This window comes from Oncorhynchus clarkii, unplaced genomic scaffold (assembly GCF_045791955.1).
Source record: "Oncorhynchus clarkii lewisi isolate Uvic-CL-2024 unplaced genomic scaffold, UVic_Ocla_1.0 unplaced_contig_12585_pilon_pilon, whole genome shotgun sequence".
NCBI lineage: Eukaryota > Metazoa > Chordata > Actinopteri > Salmoniformes > Salmonidae > Oncorhynchus > Oncorhynchus clarkii.
The window spans coordinates 50,001-62,353 of record NW_027258240.1 but is presented as its reverse complement, the minus strand read 5'-3'; positions in this window follow the sequence as shown (position 1 = coordinate 62,353).

The window sequence follows — 12,353 nt, the reverse complement described above, 5'->3', positions numbered from 1 at the left end:
GTGTATAGTGTATATTGATGTATATAGTGTATATTGAGGTGTATAGTGTATATTGAGGTGTATATTGATGTGTATAGTGTATATTGATGTGTATAGTGTATAATGATGTGTATATTGTATATTGATGTGTATAGTGTATATTGATGTGTATTGTGTATATTGATGTGTATATTGAGGTGTATAGTGTATATTGATGTGTATAGTGTATATTGAGGTGTATATTGATGTGTATAGTGTATATTGATGTGTATAGTGTATATTGAGGTGTATATTGATGTGTATAGTGTATATTGATAGGAATAGTGTATATTGAGGTGTATATTGATGTGTATAGTGTATATTGATGTGTATAGTGTATATTGATGTGTATATTGATGTGTATATTGTATATTGATGTGTATATTGTATATTGATGTGTATAGTGTATATTGATGTGTATAGTGTATATTGATGTGTATATTGATGTGTATATTGTATATTGATGTGTATAGTGTATATTGATGTGTATTGTGTATATTGATGTGTATATTGAGGTGTATAGTGTATATTGATGTGTATAGTGTATATTGAGGTGTATATTGATGTGTATAGTGTATATTGATGTGTATAGTGTATATTGAGGTGTATATTGATGTGTATAGTGTATATTGATGTGTATAGTGTATATTGAGGTGTATATTGATGTGTATAGTGTATATTGATGTGTATAGTGTATATTGATGTGTATATTGATGTGTATATTGTATATTGATGTGTATATTGTATATTGATGTGTATAGTGTATATTGATGTGTATAGTGTATATTGATGTGTATATTGAGGTGTATAGTGTATATTGATGTGTATAGTGTATTTTGATGTGTATATTGATGTGTATAGTGTATATTGATGTGTATAGTGTATATTGATGTGTATAGTGTATATTGATGTGTATATTGATGTGTATAGTGTATATTGATGTGTATAGTGTATATTGATGTGTATATTGGTGTGTATAGTGTATATTGATGTGTATAGTGTATATTGATGTGTATATTGGTGTGTATAGTGTATATTGATGTGTATAGTGTATATTGATGTGTATAGTGTATATTGATGTGTATAGTGTATATTGATGTGTATAGTGTATATTGATGTGTATATTGGTGTGTATAGTGTATATTGATGTGTATAGTGTATATTGATGTGTATATTGGTGTGTATAGTGTATATTGATGTGTATAGTGTATATTGATGTGTATAGTGTATATTGATGTGTATAGTGTATATTGATGTGTATAGTGTATATTGATGTGTATATTGGTGTGTATAGTGTATATTGATGTGTATAGTGTATATTGATGTGTATAGTGTATATTGATGTGTATAGTGTATATTGATGTGTATAGTGTATATTGATGTGTATATTGAGGTGTATAGTGTATATTGATGTGTATAGTGTATATTGATGTGTATAGTGTATATTGATGTGTATAGTGTATATTGATGTGTATAGTGTATATTGATGTGTATAGTGTATATTGATGTGTATAGTGTATATTGATGTGTATAGTGTATATTGATGTGTATAGTGTATATTGATGTGTATAGTGTATATTGATGTGTATAGTGTATATTGATGTGTATATTGATGTGTATAGTGTATATTGATGTGTATATTGATGTGTATAGTGTATATTGATGTGTATATTGATGTGTATAGTGTATATTGATGTGTATAGTGTATATTGATGTGTATATTGATGTGTATAGTGTATATTGATGTGTATAGTGTATATTGATGTGTATAGTGTATATTGATGTGTATATTGATGTGTATAGTGTATATTGATGTGTATAGTGTATATTGATGTGTATATTGATGTGTATAGTGTATATTGATGTGTATAGTGTATATTGATGTGTATAGTGTATATTGATGTGTATATTGATGTGTATAGTGTATATTGATGTGTATAGTGTATATTGATGTGTATAGTGTATATTGATGTGTATATTGATGTGTATAGTGTATATTGATGTGTATTCATTGCTCATCTGTAAAAGAGACCTAGGTCTCAGGATTACAAATATTTTCTTTCTCTTTCTCAGATAACAGGAGGATGCCGAGTGATTTGTGTTTCCGCTAACTGCATTGCCTTGAGACAGCGGCTGCACTGAAGCACTGGAGGGATGGAGGGAGGAAAAATACTGGATGACAAAAAGGAGGACAAAGAGAGATCGTTTTATCTTTGCACAGGCATCAAAAAAAGACTTTGTTTTATCTGTCCTGAGAGAGCGGGAGAGAGAGACAGAGAGAGACAGAGAGAGACAGAGAGAGAGAGAGAGAGAGAGAGAGAGAGAGAGAGAGAGAGAGAGAGAGAGAGAGAGAGAGAGAGAAGAGAGAGAGAGAGAGAGAGAGAGAGAGAGAGAGAGAGAGAGAGAGAGAGAGAGAGAGAGAGTTGAGATGCAGATAAAGTCTCAGAAGATGGAGAGGTGCAATATGGGACATTGAGTTTATTGAGCGGGCCAGCATGAAACTGGAGTCATCCTTCGTAAAAAAAAACAACGTGAAAAACATATTTAAAAAACAAAACAGACACAAAAAATGAACTTAAAAAAGGAACAAACGGACAGAAATCCATGTGAATGTGCAGGTTGGTTTTCAGATCATGACAGTTTTTTTAATAGGAGGCAAAGTTTTGGAGAAAAAACAAACGGGTTGTCTTCCTTTGATATTAAGCTACTATATATTTTTTTATTATTTTCATGATTTAAAATGTAGTTTTCTAGAAAAAAAAAAAAAAAAGTTAAATCTTTTTTTTGCCTTAATTTCTCAGACGTTGGAAATTCGTCGGTCCTTTTGTCTAAAATGGTTTATTTAAAACATCTGTAAAAAAAAAAGAGGGTTATGAATGCTTCAGATGGCTCATGATAAACCGAGACTAAATCTAAAAGACGTCAGATGCACAGGTTATAAAGAGAACTGTATATGAAGAAGATTTTATATGATGTGGTTTGTAGTCATTTGTGTTTTGGGGGAGGGGGGGGGGAAGAGAATCTCCATGGTGATAGTAGGTGGGCGGGGGCAAGAAAAAATATATATAACTGCTGTATTGTGGGAAATGCAGTTTATCGATGAAAAAAAATGTTTTGGTTACTTAACGATGGCATTAGTGGTTTTTTACTTGCAGTATTTGTTTTTGCAAAGTTCAACAGTTTTTTTTGTTGTCGCCTGCTTTTGCTTGTCTCATCGCAAAACAAGAAATGAAACAAAAAATAACCAAATAAGTGGAAACGTATATATATATATATATATATATATATATCGATAAAAATTATCTGTGTACAAAGGGACATGTGTTGAAAAATGAAGCAATAGTTTTAAAGAAATTTGGTGACAATTTTCTTGAGTCTTTTTTATAGCTGTGTATCAAATGCAGCCAACAAACAGCAGCTTTTTATACCACAGAAGAACAAACAGGGAGATACAGTGGAGTAGAAGGAGAGATTTAAAAAAAAAATCATATTTTAACTTTTCCGCTTATCTGACCATCTTTAGCTATCTTGTCTGAGACAAAGACATCATGCTAGTTTCTGGTTGCTTATCTAGTCATCTTCAGCTATCTTGTCTGAGACAAAGACATCATGCTAGTTTCTGGTTGCTTATCTGATCATCTTCAGCTATCTTGTCTTAGACAAAGACATCATGCTAGTTTCTGGTTGCTTATCTGATCATCTTCAGCTATCTTGTCTTAGACAAAGACATCATGCTAGTTTCTGGTTGCTTATCTGATCATCTTCAGCTATCTTGTCTTAGACAAAGACATCATGCTAGTTTCTGGTAGCTTATCTGATCATCTTCAGCTATCTTGTCTTAGACAAAGACATCATGCTAGTTTCTGGTAGCTTATCTGATCATCTTCAGCTATCTTGTCTTAGACAAAGACATCATGCTAGTTTCTGGTTGCTTATCTGATCATCTTTAGCTATCTTGTCTTAGACAAAGACACCATGCTAGTTTCTGGTTGCTTATCTGATCATCTTTAGCTATCTTGTCTTAGACAAAGACACCATGCTAGTTTCTGGTTGCTTATCTGATCATCTTCAGCTATCTTGTCTGAGACAAAGACACCATGCTAGTTTCTGGTTACTTATCTGATCATCTTCAGCTATCTTGTCTTAGACAAAGACACCATGCTAGTTTCTGGTAGCTTATCTGATCATCTTCAGCTATCTTGTCTTAGACAAAGACACCATGCTAGTTTCTGGTTACTTATCTGATCATGTTTAGCTATCTTGTCTGAGACAAAGACACCATGCTAGTTTCTGGTTACTTATCTGATCATGTTCAGCTATCTTGTCTGAGACAAAGACACCATGCTAGTTTCTGGTTACTTATCTGATCATCTTCAGCTATCTTGTCTTAGACAAAGACACCATGCTAGTTTCTGGTTACTTATCTGATCATGTTTAGCTATCTTGTCTTAGACAAAGACACCATGCTAGTTTCTGGTTGCTTATCTGATCATCTTCAGCTATCTTGTCTGAGACAAAGACACCATGCTAGTTTCTGGTTGCTTATCTGATCATCTTCAGCTATCTTGTCTGAGACAAAGACACCATGCTAGTTTCTGGTTACTTATCTGATCATGTTTAGCTATCTTGTCTTAGACAAAGACATCATGCTAGTTTCTGGTTACTTATCTGATCATCTTCAGCCATCTTGTCTTAGACAAAGACACCATGCTAGTTTCTGGTTGCTTATCTGATCATCTTCAGCCATCTTGTCTTAGACAAAGACACCATGCTAGTTTCTGGTAGCTTATCTGATCATGTTTAGCTATCTTGTCTTAGACAAAGACACCATGCTAGTTTCTGGTAGCTTATCTGATCATGTTTAGCTATCTTGTCTGAGACAAAGACACCATGCTAGTTTCTGGTAGCTTATCTGATCATCTTCAGCTATCTTGTCTGAGACAAAGACACCATGCTAGTTTCTGGTAGCTTATCTGATCATCTTCAGCTATCTTGTCTGAGACAAAGACACCATGCTAGTTTCTGGTAGCTTATCTGATCATCTTCAGCTATCTTGTCTGAGACAAAGACACCATGCTAGTTTCTGGTAGCTTATCTGATCATCTTCAGCTATCTTGTCTGAGACAAAGACACCATGCTAGTTTCTGGTAGCTTATCTGATCATCTTCAGCTATCTTGTCTGAGACAAAGACACCATGCTAGTTTCTGGTTACTTATCTGATCATCTTCAGCTATCTTGTCTGAGACAAAAACATCATGCTAGTTTCTGGTAGCTTATCTGATCATGTTTAGCTATCTTGTCTGAGACAAAGACATCATGCTAGTTTCTGGTAGCTTATCTGATCATCTTCAGCTATCTTGTCTTAGACAAAAACACCATGCTAGTTTCTGGTTACTTATCTGATCATCTTCAGATATCTTGTCTTAGACAAAGACACCATGCTAGTTTCTGGTAGCTTATCTGATCATCTTCAGCTATCTTGTCTTAGACAAAGACACCATGCTAGTTTCTGGTTGCTTATCTGATCATCTTCAGCTATCTTGTCTGAGACAAAGACACCATGCTAGTTTCTGGTTGCTTATCTGATCATCTTCAGCTATCTTGTCTGAGACAAAGACACCATGCTAGTTTCTGGTTACTTATCTAGTCATCTTTAGCTATCTTGTCTGAGACAAAGACACCATGCTAGTTTCTGGTTGCTTATCTGATCATGTTTAGCTATCTTGTCTGAGACAAAAACACCATGCTAGTTTCTGGTAGCTTATCTGATCATTTTCAGCTATCTTGTCTGAGACAAAAACACTATGCTAGTTTCTGGTAGCTTATCTGATCATTTTCAGCTATCTTGTCTGAGACAAAAACACCATGCTAGTTTCTGGTTGCTTATCTGATCATCTTTAGCTATCTTGTCTGAGACAAAAACACCATGCTAGTTTCTGGTAGCTTATCTGATCATTTTCAGCTATCTTGTCTGAGACAAAAACACCATGCTAGTTTCTGGTAGCTTATCTGATCATTTTCAGCTATCTTGCCTGAGACAAAAACACCATGCCAGTTTCTGGTAGCTTATCTGATCATTTTCAGCTATCTTGTCTGAGACAAAAACACCATGCTAGTTTCTGGTAGCTTATCTGATCATTTTCAGCTATCTTGTCTGAGACAAAAACACCATGCTAGTTTTTGGTAGCTTATCTGATCATTTTCAGCTATCTTGTCTGAGACAAAGACACCATGCTAGTTTCTGGTTACTTATCTGATCATCTTCAGCTATCTTGTCTGAGACAAAGACACCATGCTAGTTTCTGGTTGCTTATCTGATCATTTTCAGCTATCTTGTCTGAGACAAAGACACCATGCTAGTTTCTGGTTACTTATCTGATCATCTTCAGCTATCTTGTCTGAGACAAAGACACCATGCTAGTTTCTGGTTGCTTATCTGATCATCTTTAGCTATCTTGTCTGAGACAAAGACACCATGCTAGTTTCTGGTTGCTTATCTGATCATCTTCAGCTATCTTGTCTTAGACAAAGACATCATGCTAGTTTCTGGTAGCTTATCTGATCATCTTCAGCTATCTTGTCTTAGACAAAGACATCATGCTAGTTTCTGGTAGCTTATCTGATCATCTTCAGCTATCTTGTCTTAGACAAAGACATCATGCTAGTTTCTGGTAGCTTATCTGATCATCTTTAGCTATCTTGTCTTAGACAAAGACACCATGCTAGTTTCTGGTTGCTTATCTGATCATCTTTAGCTATCTTGTCTTAGACAAAGACACCATGCTAGTTTCTGGTAGCTTATCTGATCATCTTTAGCTATCTTGTCTTAGACAAAGACATCATGCTAGTTTCTGGTTGCTTATCTGATCATCTTCAGCTATCTTGTCTTAGACAAAGACACCATGCTAGTTTCTGGTAGCTTATCTGATCATCTTCAGCCATCTTGTCTGAGACAAAGACATCATGCTAGTTTCTGGTAGCTTATCTGATCATCTTCAGCCATCTTGTCTTAGACAAAGACATCATGCTAGTTTCTGGTAGCTTATCTTATCATCTTCAGCTATCTTGTCTGAGACAAAGACATCATGCTAGTTTCTGGTAGCTTATCTGATCATCTTCAGCTATCTTGTCTGAGACAAAGACATCATGCTAGTTTCTGGTAGCTTATCTGATCATCTTCAGCTATCTTGTCTGAGACAAAAACATCATGCTAGTTTCTGGTAGCTTATCTGATCATCTTCAGCTATCTTGTCTGAGACAAAAACACCATGCTAGTTTCTGGTAGCTTATCTGATCATCTTCAGCTATCTTGTCTGAGACAAAAACACCATGCTAGTTTCTGGTAGCTTATCTGATCATCTTCAGCTATCTTGTCTGAGACAAAGACACCATGCTAGTTTCTGGTTACTTATCTAGTCATCTTTAGCTATCTTGTCTGAGACAAAGACACCATGCTAGTTTCTGGTTGCTTATCTGATCATGTTTAGCTATCTTGTCTGAGACAAAAACACCATGCTAGTTTCTGGTAGCTTATCTGATCATTTTCAGCTATCTTGTCTGAGACAAAAACACCATGCTAGTTTCTGGTAGCTTATCTGATCATTTTCAGCTATCTTGTCTGAGACAAAAACACCATGCTAGTTTCTGGTAGCTTATCTGATCATTTTCAGCTATCTTGTCTGAGACAAAAACACCATGCTAGTTTCTGGTAGCTTATCTGATCATTTTCAGCTATCTTGTCTGAGACAAAAACACCATGCTAGTTTCTGGTAGCTTATCTGATCATTTTCAGCTATCTTGTCTGAGACAAAAACACCATGCTAGTTTCTGGTAGCTTATCTGATCATTTTCAGCTATCTTGTCTGAGACAAAGACACCATGCTAGTTTCTGGTTACTTATCTGATCATCTTCAGCTATCTTGTCTGAGACAAAGACACCATGCTAGTTTCTGGTTGCTTATCTGATCATTTTCAGCTATCTTGTCTGAGACAAAGACACCATGCTAGTTTCTGGTTACTTATCTGATCATCTTCAGCTATCTTGTCTGAGACAAAGACACCATGCTAGTTTCTGGTTGCTTATCTGATCATCTTTAGCTATCTTGTCTGAGACAAAGACACCATGCTAGTTTCTGGTTGCTTATCTGATCATCTTCAGCTATCTTGTCTTAGACAAAGACATCATGCTAGTTTCTGGTAGCTTATCTGATCATCTTCAGCTATCTTGTCTTAGACAAAGACATCATGCTAGTTTCTGGTGGCTTATCTGATCATCTTCAGCTATCTTGTCTTAGACAAAGACATCATGCTAGTTTCTGGTAGCTTATCTGATCATCTTTAGCTATCTTGTCTTAGACAAAGACACCATGCTAGTTTCTGGTTGCTTATCTGATCATCTTTAGCTATCTTGTCTTAGACAAAGACACCATGCTAGTTTCTGGTAGCTTATCTGATCATCTTTAGCTATCTTGTCTTAGACAAAGACATCATGCTAGTTTCTGGTTGCTTATCTGATCATCTTCAGCTATCTTGTCTTAGACAAAGACACCATGCTAGTTTCTGGTAGCTTATCTGATCATCTTCAGCCATCTTGTCTGAGACAAAGACATCATGCTAGTTTCTGGTAGCTTATCTGATCATCTTCAGCCATCTTGTCTTAGACAAAGACATCATGCTAGTTTCTGGTAGCTTATCTGATCATCTTCAGCTATCTTGTCTGAGACAAAGACATCATGCTAGTTTCTGGTAGCTTATCTGATCATCTTCAGCTATCTTGTCTGAGACAAAGACATCATGCTAGTTTCTGGTAGCTTATCTGATCATCTTCAGCTATCTTGTCTGAGACAAAAACATCATGCTAGTTTCTGGTAGCTTATCTGATCATCTTCAGCTATCTTGTCTGAGACAAAAACACCATGCTAGTTTCTGGTAGCTTATCTGATCATCTTCAGCTATCTTGTCTTAGACAAAGACACCATGCTAGTTTCTGGTAGCTTATCTGATCATCTTCAGCTATCTTGTCTTAGACAAAGACATCATGCTAGTTTCTGGTAGCTTATCTGATCATCTTCAGCTATCTTGTCTTAGACAAAGACACCATGCTAGTTTCTGGTAGCTTATCTGATCATCTTCAGCTATCTTGTCTGAGACAAAGACACCATGCTAGTTTCTGGTAGCTTATCTGATCATCTTCAGCTATCTTGTCTGAGACAAAGACACCATGCTAGTTTCTGGTAGCTTATCTGATCATCTTCAGCTGTCTTGTCTGAGACAAAGACACCATGCTAGTTTCTGGTTGCTTATCTGATCATCTTCAGCTGTCTTGTCTGAGACAAAGACACCATGCTAGTTTCTGGTTCTTGTCTTAGAGAGGAAAAAAGAAAAGTAAAACATAATTTTTTTAAAATGTGCTGCAATTATTTGAGAATTGACTTAAATGTTTTAGCTGCTACACAAGTGTTCAGTATTGGGGAGCCAGTCAGCCAATCAGCCAGTCAGTCAGCCAGTCAGCTGACTGGGGAGGGGGGGGGGGGGGTTGAAGTTGTTTTAGAGCCATCTCGAGGCTTCTACCACCAAGGAGTCTGATTGGCTGATTGCAGTACCACCAAGGAGTCTGATTGGCTGATTGCAGTACCACCAAGGAGTCTGATTGGCTATCTGTGCTGAGCTCACACCTTGTAAATCTGCCCACCTGACCTGACTCTACATAATGGGAAGTGCTTTCTTTTTGGTTTCAATTTTAATAAAAATAAAACAAGTTAAATAATATATCTGTCCTGCTATTTGATATTTTATGTTGTGTGTGTGTGTCTGTGTGTGTGTGTCTGTGCGTGCGTCTGTCTGTCTGTCTGTCTGTCTGTCTGTCTGTCTGTCTGTCTGTCTGTCTGTCTGTCTGTCTGTCTGTCTGTCTGTCTGTGTGTGTGTGTGTGTGTGTATCCTTGGTAGTATGTATGTGTGTGTGTGTATATAACATCACACCACTAGAGGGCAGTATACAGCCACAGTTAGTGTAAGAGAAGTTCACTACGCACTCAAAATAACAGCCAAGTTTCCAGTCGTATGTACAGGATACGCATGGCATAGATCGTCCAATGAAATGCTTCCTTTCAAGTTCCATTTCAACAATGAACAATCAATAAGACATAGTGCAGAAGAGTGAAGAAAACACAAAGAGAGAGAGGAGATACAGAGAGGGGGGATAGAGAGAGGAGATAGAGGAGATAGAGAGGGGAGATAGAGAGAGGGGGGATAGATGGGAGAGATAGAGAGAGGGGAGATAGAGAGGGGAGATAGAGAGAGGTGGGATAGAGGGGAGAGATATAGAGAGGGGAGATAGAGAGAGTAGATAGAGAGAGGAGATAGAGGGGAGATAGAGAGAGGTGGGGAAAGAGAGAGGGGAGATGGAGAGATAGAGAGAGAGGGGAGATAGAGAGAGGTGGGGATAGAGAGAGGGGAGATAGAGAGAGGTGGGGATAGAGAGAGGGGAGATAGGGAGAGAGAGATAGATGAGATAGGGAGAGAAAAGATAGAGAAGAATTCACAAAATGGGACAAACACCAAATTGAGACTATCCTCCGTGTACAACGTAAAACGTAAAACACAATGCAGAATTAGGTCGATACCCACTAATTATCGAAATCCAGAAAAGAGCTGTTAAATTCTACAACCACCTTTAAAGGAAGCGATTCCCAAACCTTCCATAACAAAGCCATCACCTACAGAGAGATTAACCTGGTGAAGAGTCCCCTAAGCAAGCTGGTCCTGGGGCTCTGTTCACAAACACAAACACACCCTACAGAGCCCCAGGACAGCAGCACAATTAGACCCAACCAAATCATGAGAAAACAAAAAGATAATTGCTTGACACATTGGAAAGAATAACAAAAAAACAGCAAACTAGAATGCTATTTGGCCCTAAACAGAGAGTACACAGCGGCAGAATACCTGACCACTGTGACTGACCCAAAATTAAGGAAAGCTTTGACTATGTACAGACTCAGTGAGCATAGCCTTGCTATTGAGAAAGGCCGCCGTAGGCAGACATGGCTCTCAAGAGAAGACAGGCTATGTGCTCACTGCCCACAAAATGAGGTGGAAACTGAGCTGCACTTCCTAACCTCCTGCCCAATGTATGACCATATTAGAGAGACATATTTCCCTCAGATTACACAGATCCACAAAGAATTCGAAAAACAAATCCAATTTTGATAAACTCCCATATCTACTGGGTGAAATTCCACAGTGTGCCATCACAGCAGCAAGATTTGTGACCTGTTGCCACGATAAAAGGGCAACCAGTGAAGAACAAACACCATTGTAAATACAACCCATATTTACGTTTATTTTCCCTTTTGTACTTTAACTATTTGCATATGGTTACAACACTGTATATATACATAATATGACATTTAAAATGTCTCTATTCTTTTGGAACGTGTGAGTGTAATGTTTACTGTTCATGTTTTATTGTTTATTTTACTTAGTTTATCTATTTCACTTGCTATGGCAAAGTAAACATATGTTTCCCATGTCAAGAAAGCCCCTTGAATTGAATTCAATTGAATTTAATTGGAGGGAGAGAGGGAGAGAGGGAGAGAGGGAGAGAGGGAGAGAGGGAGAGAGGGAGAAGGAATGAATGAATGAATGAATGAATGAAAGAAGGAATGAATGAATGGCAGCATAGATATTATTGACTACTTCAACCTTAACCTTTCATCATGTGACCTCTAACCCCCACACTAAGATCTAACCTTTCATCCTGTGACCTCTAACCCCCACACTAAGATCTAACCTTTCATCATGTGACCTCTAACCCCCACACTAAGATCTAACCTTTCATCATGTGACCTCTTTTATCATGTGACCCCCCAGTCCCTCCACTCCTCCCAGTCCCTCCACCCCTCCCAGTGCCTCCACCCTCCCCAGTCCCTCCACCCCTCCCCAGTCCCTCCACCCCTCCCCAGTGCCTCCACCCCTCACCAGTGCCTCCAGCCTCCCCAGTCCCTCCACCCCTCCCCAGTCCCTCCACCCTCCCCAGTCCCTCCACCCCTCCCAGTCCCTCCACCCCTCCCCAGTGCCTCCAGCCTCCCCAGTCCCTCCACCCCTCCCCAGTCCCTCCACCCTCCCCAGTCCCTCCACCCCTCCCAGTCCCTCCACCCCTCCTAGTGCCTCCACCCTCCCCAGTCCCTCCACCCCTCCCCAGTCCCTCCATCCATCCCAGTGCCTCCACACTCTCCAGTCCCTCCACCCCCCAGTGCCTACACCCCTCCCAGTGCCTCCACCCTCCCCAGTCCCTCCACCCCTTCCAGTGAATCCACCCTCCCAGTCCCTCCAC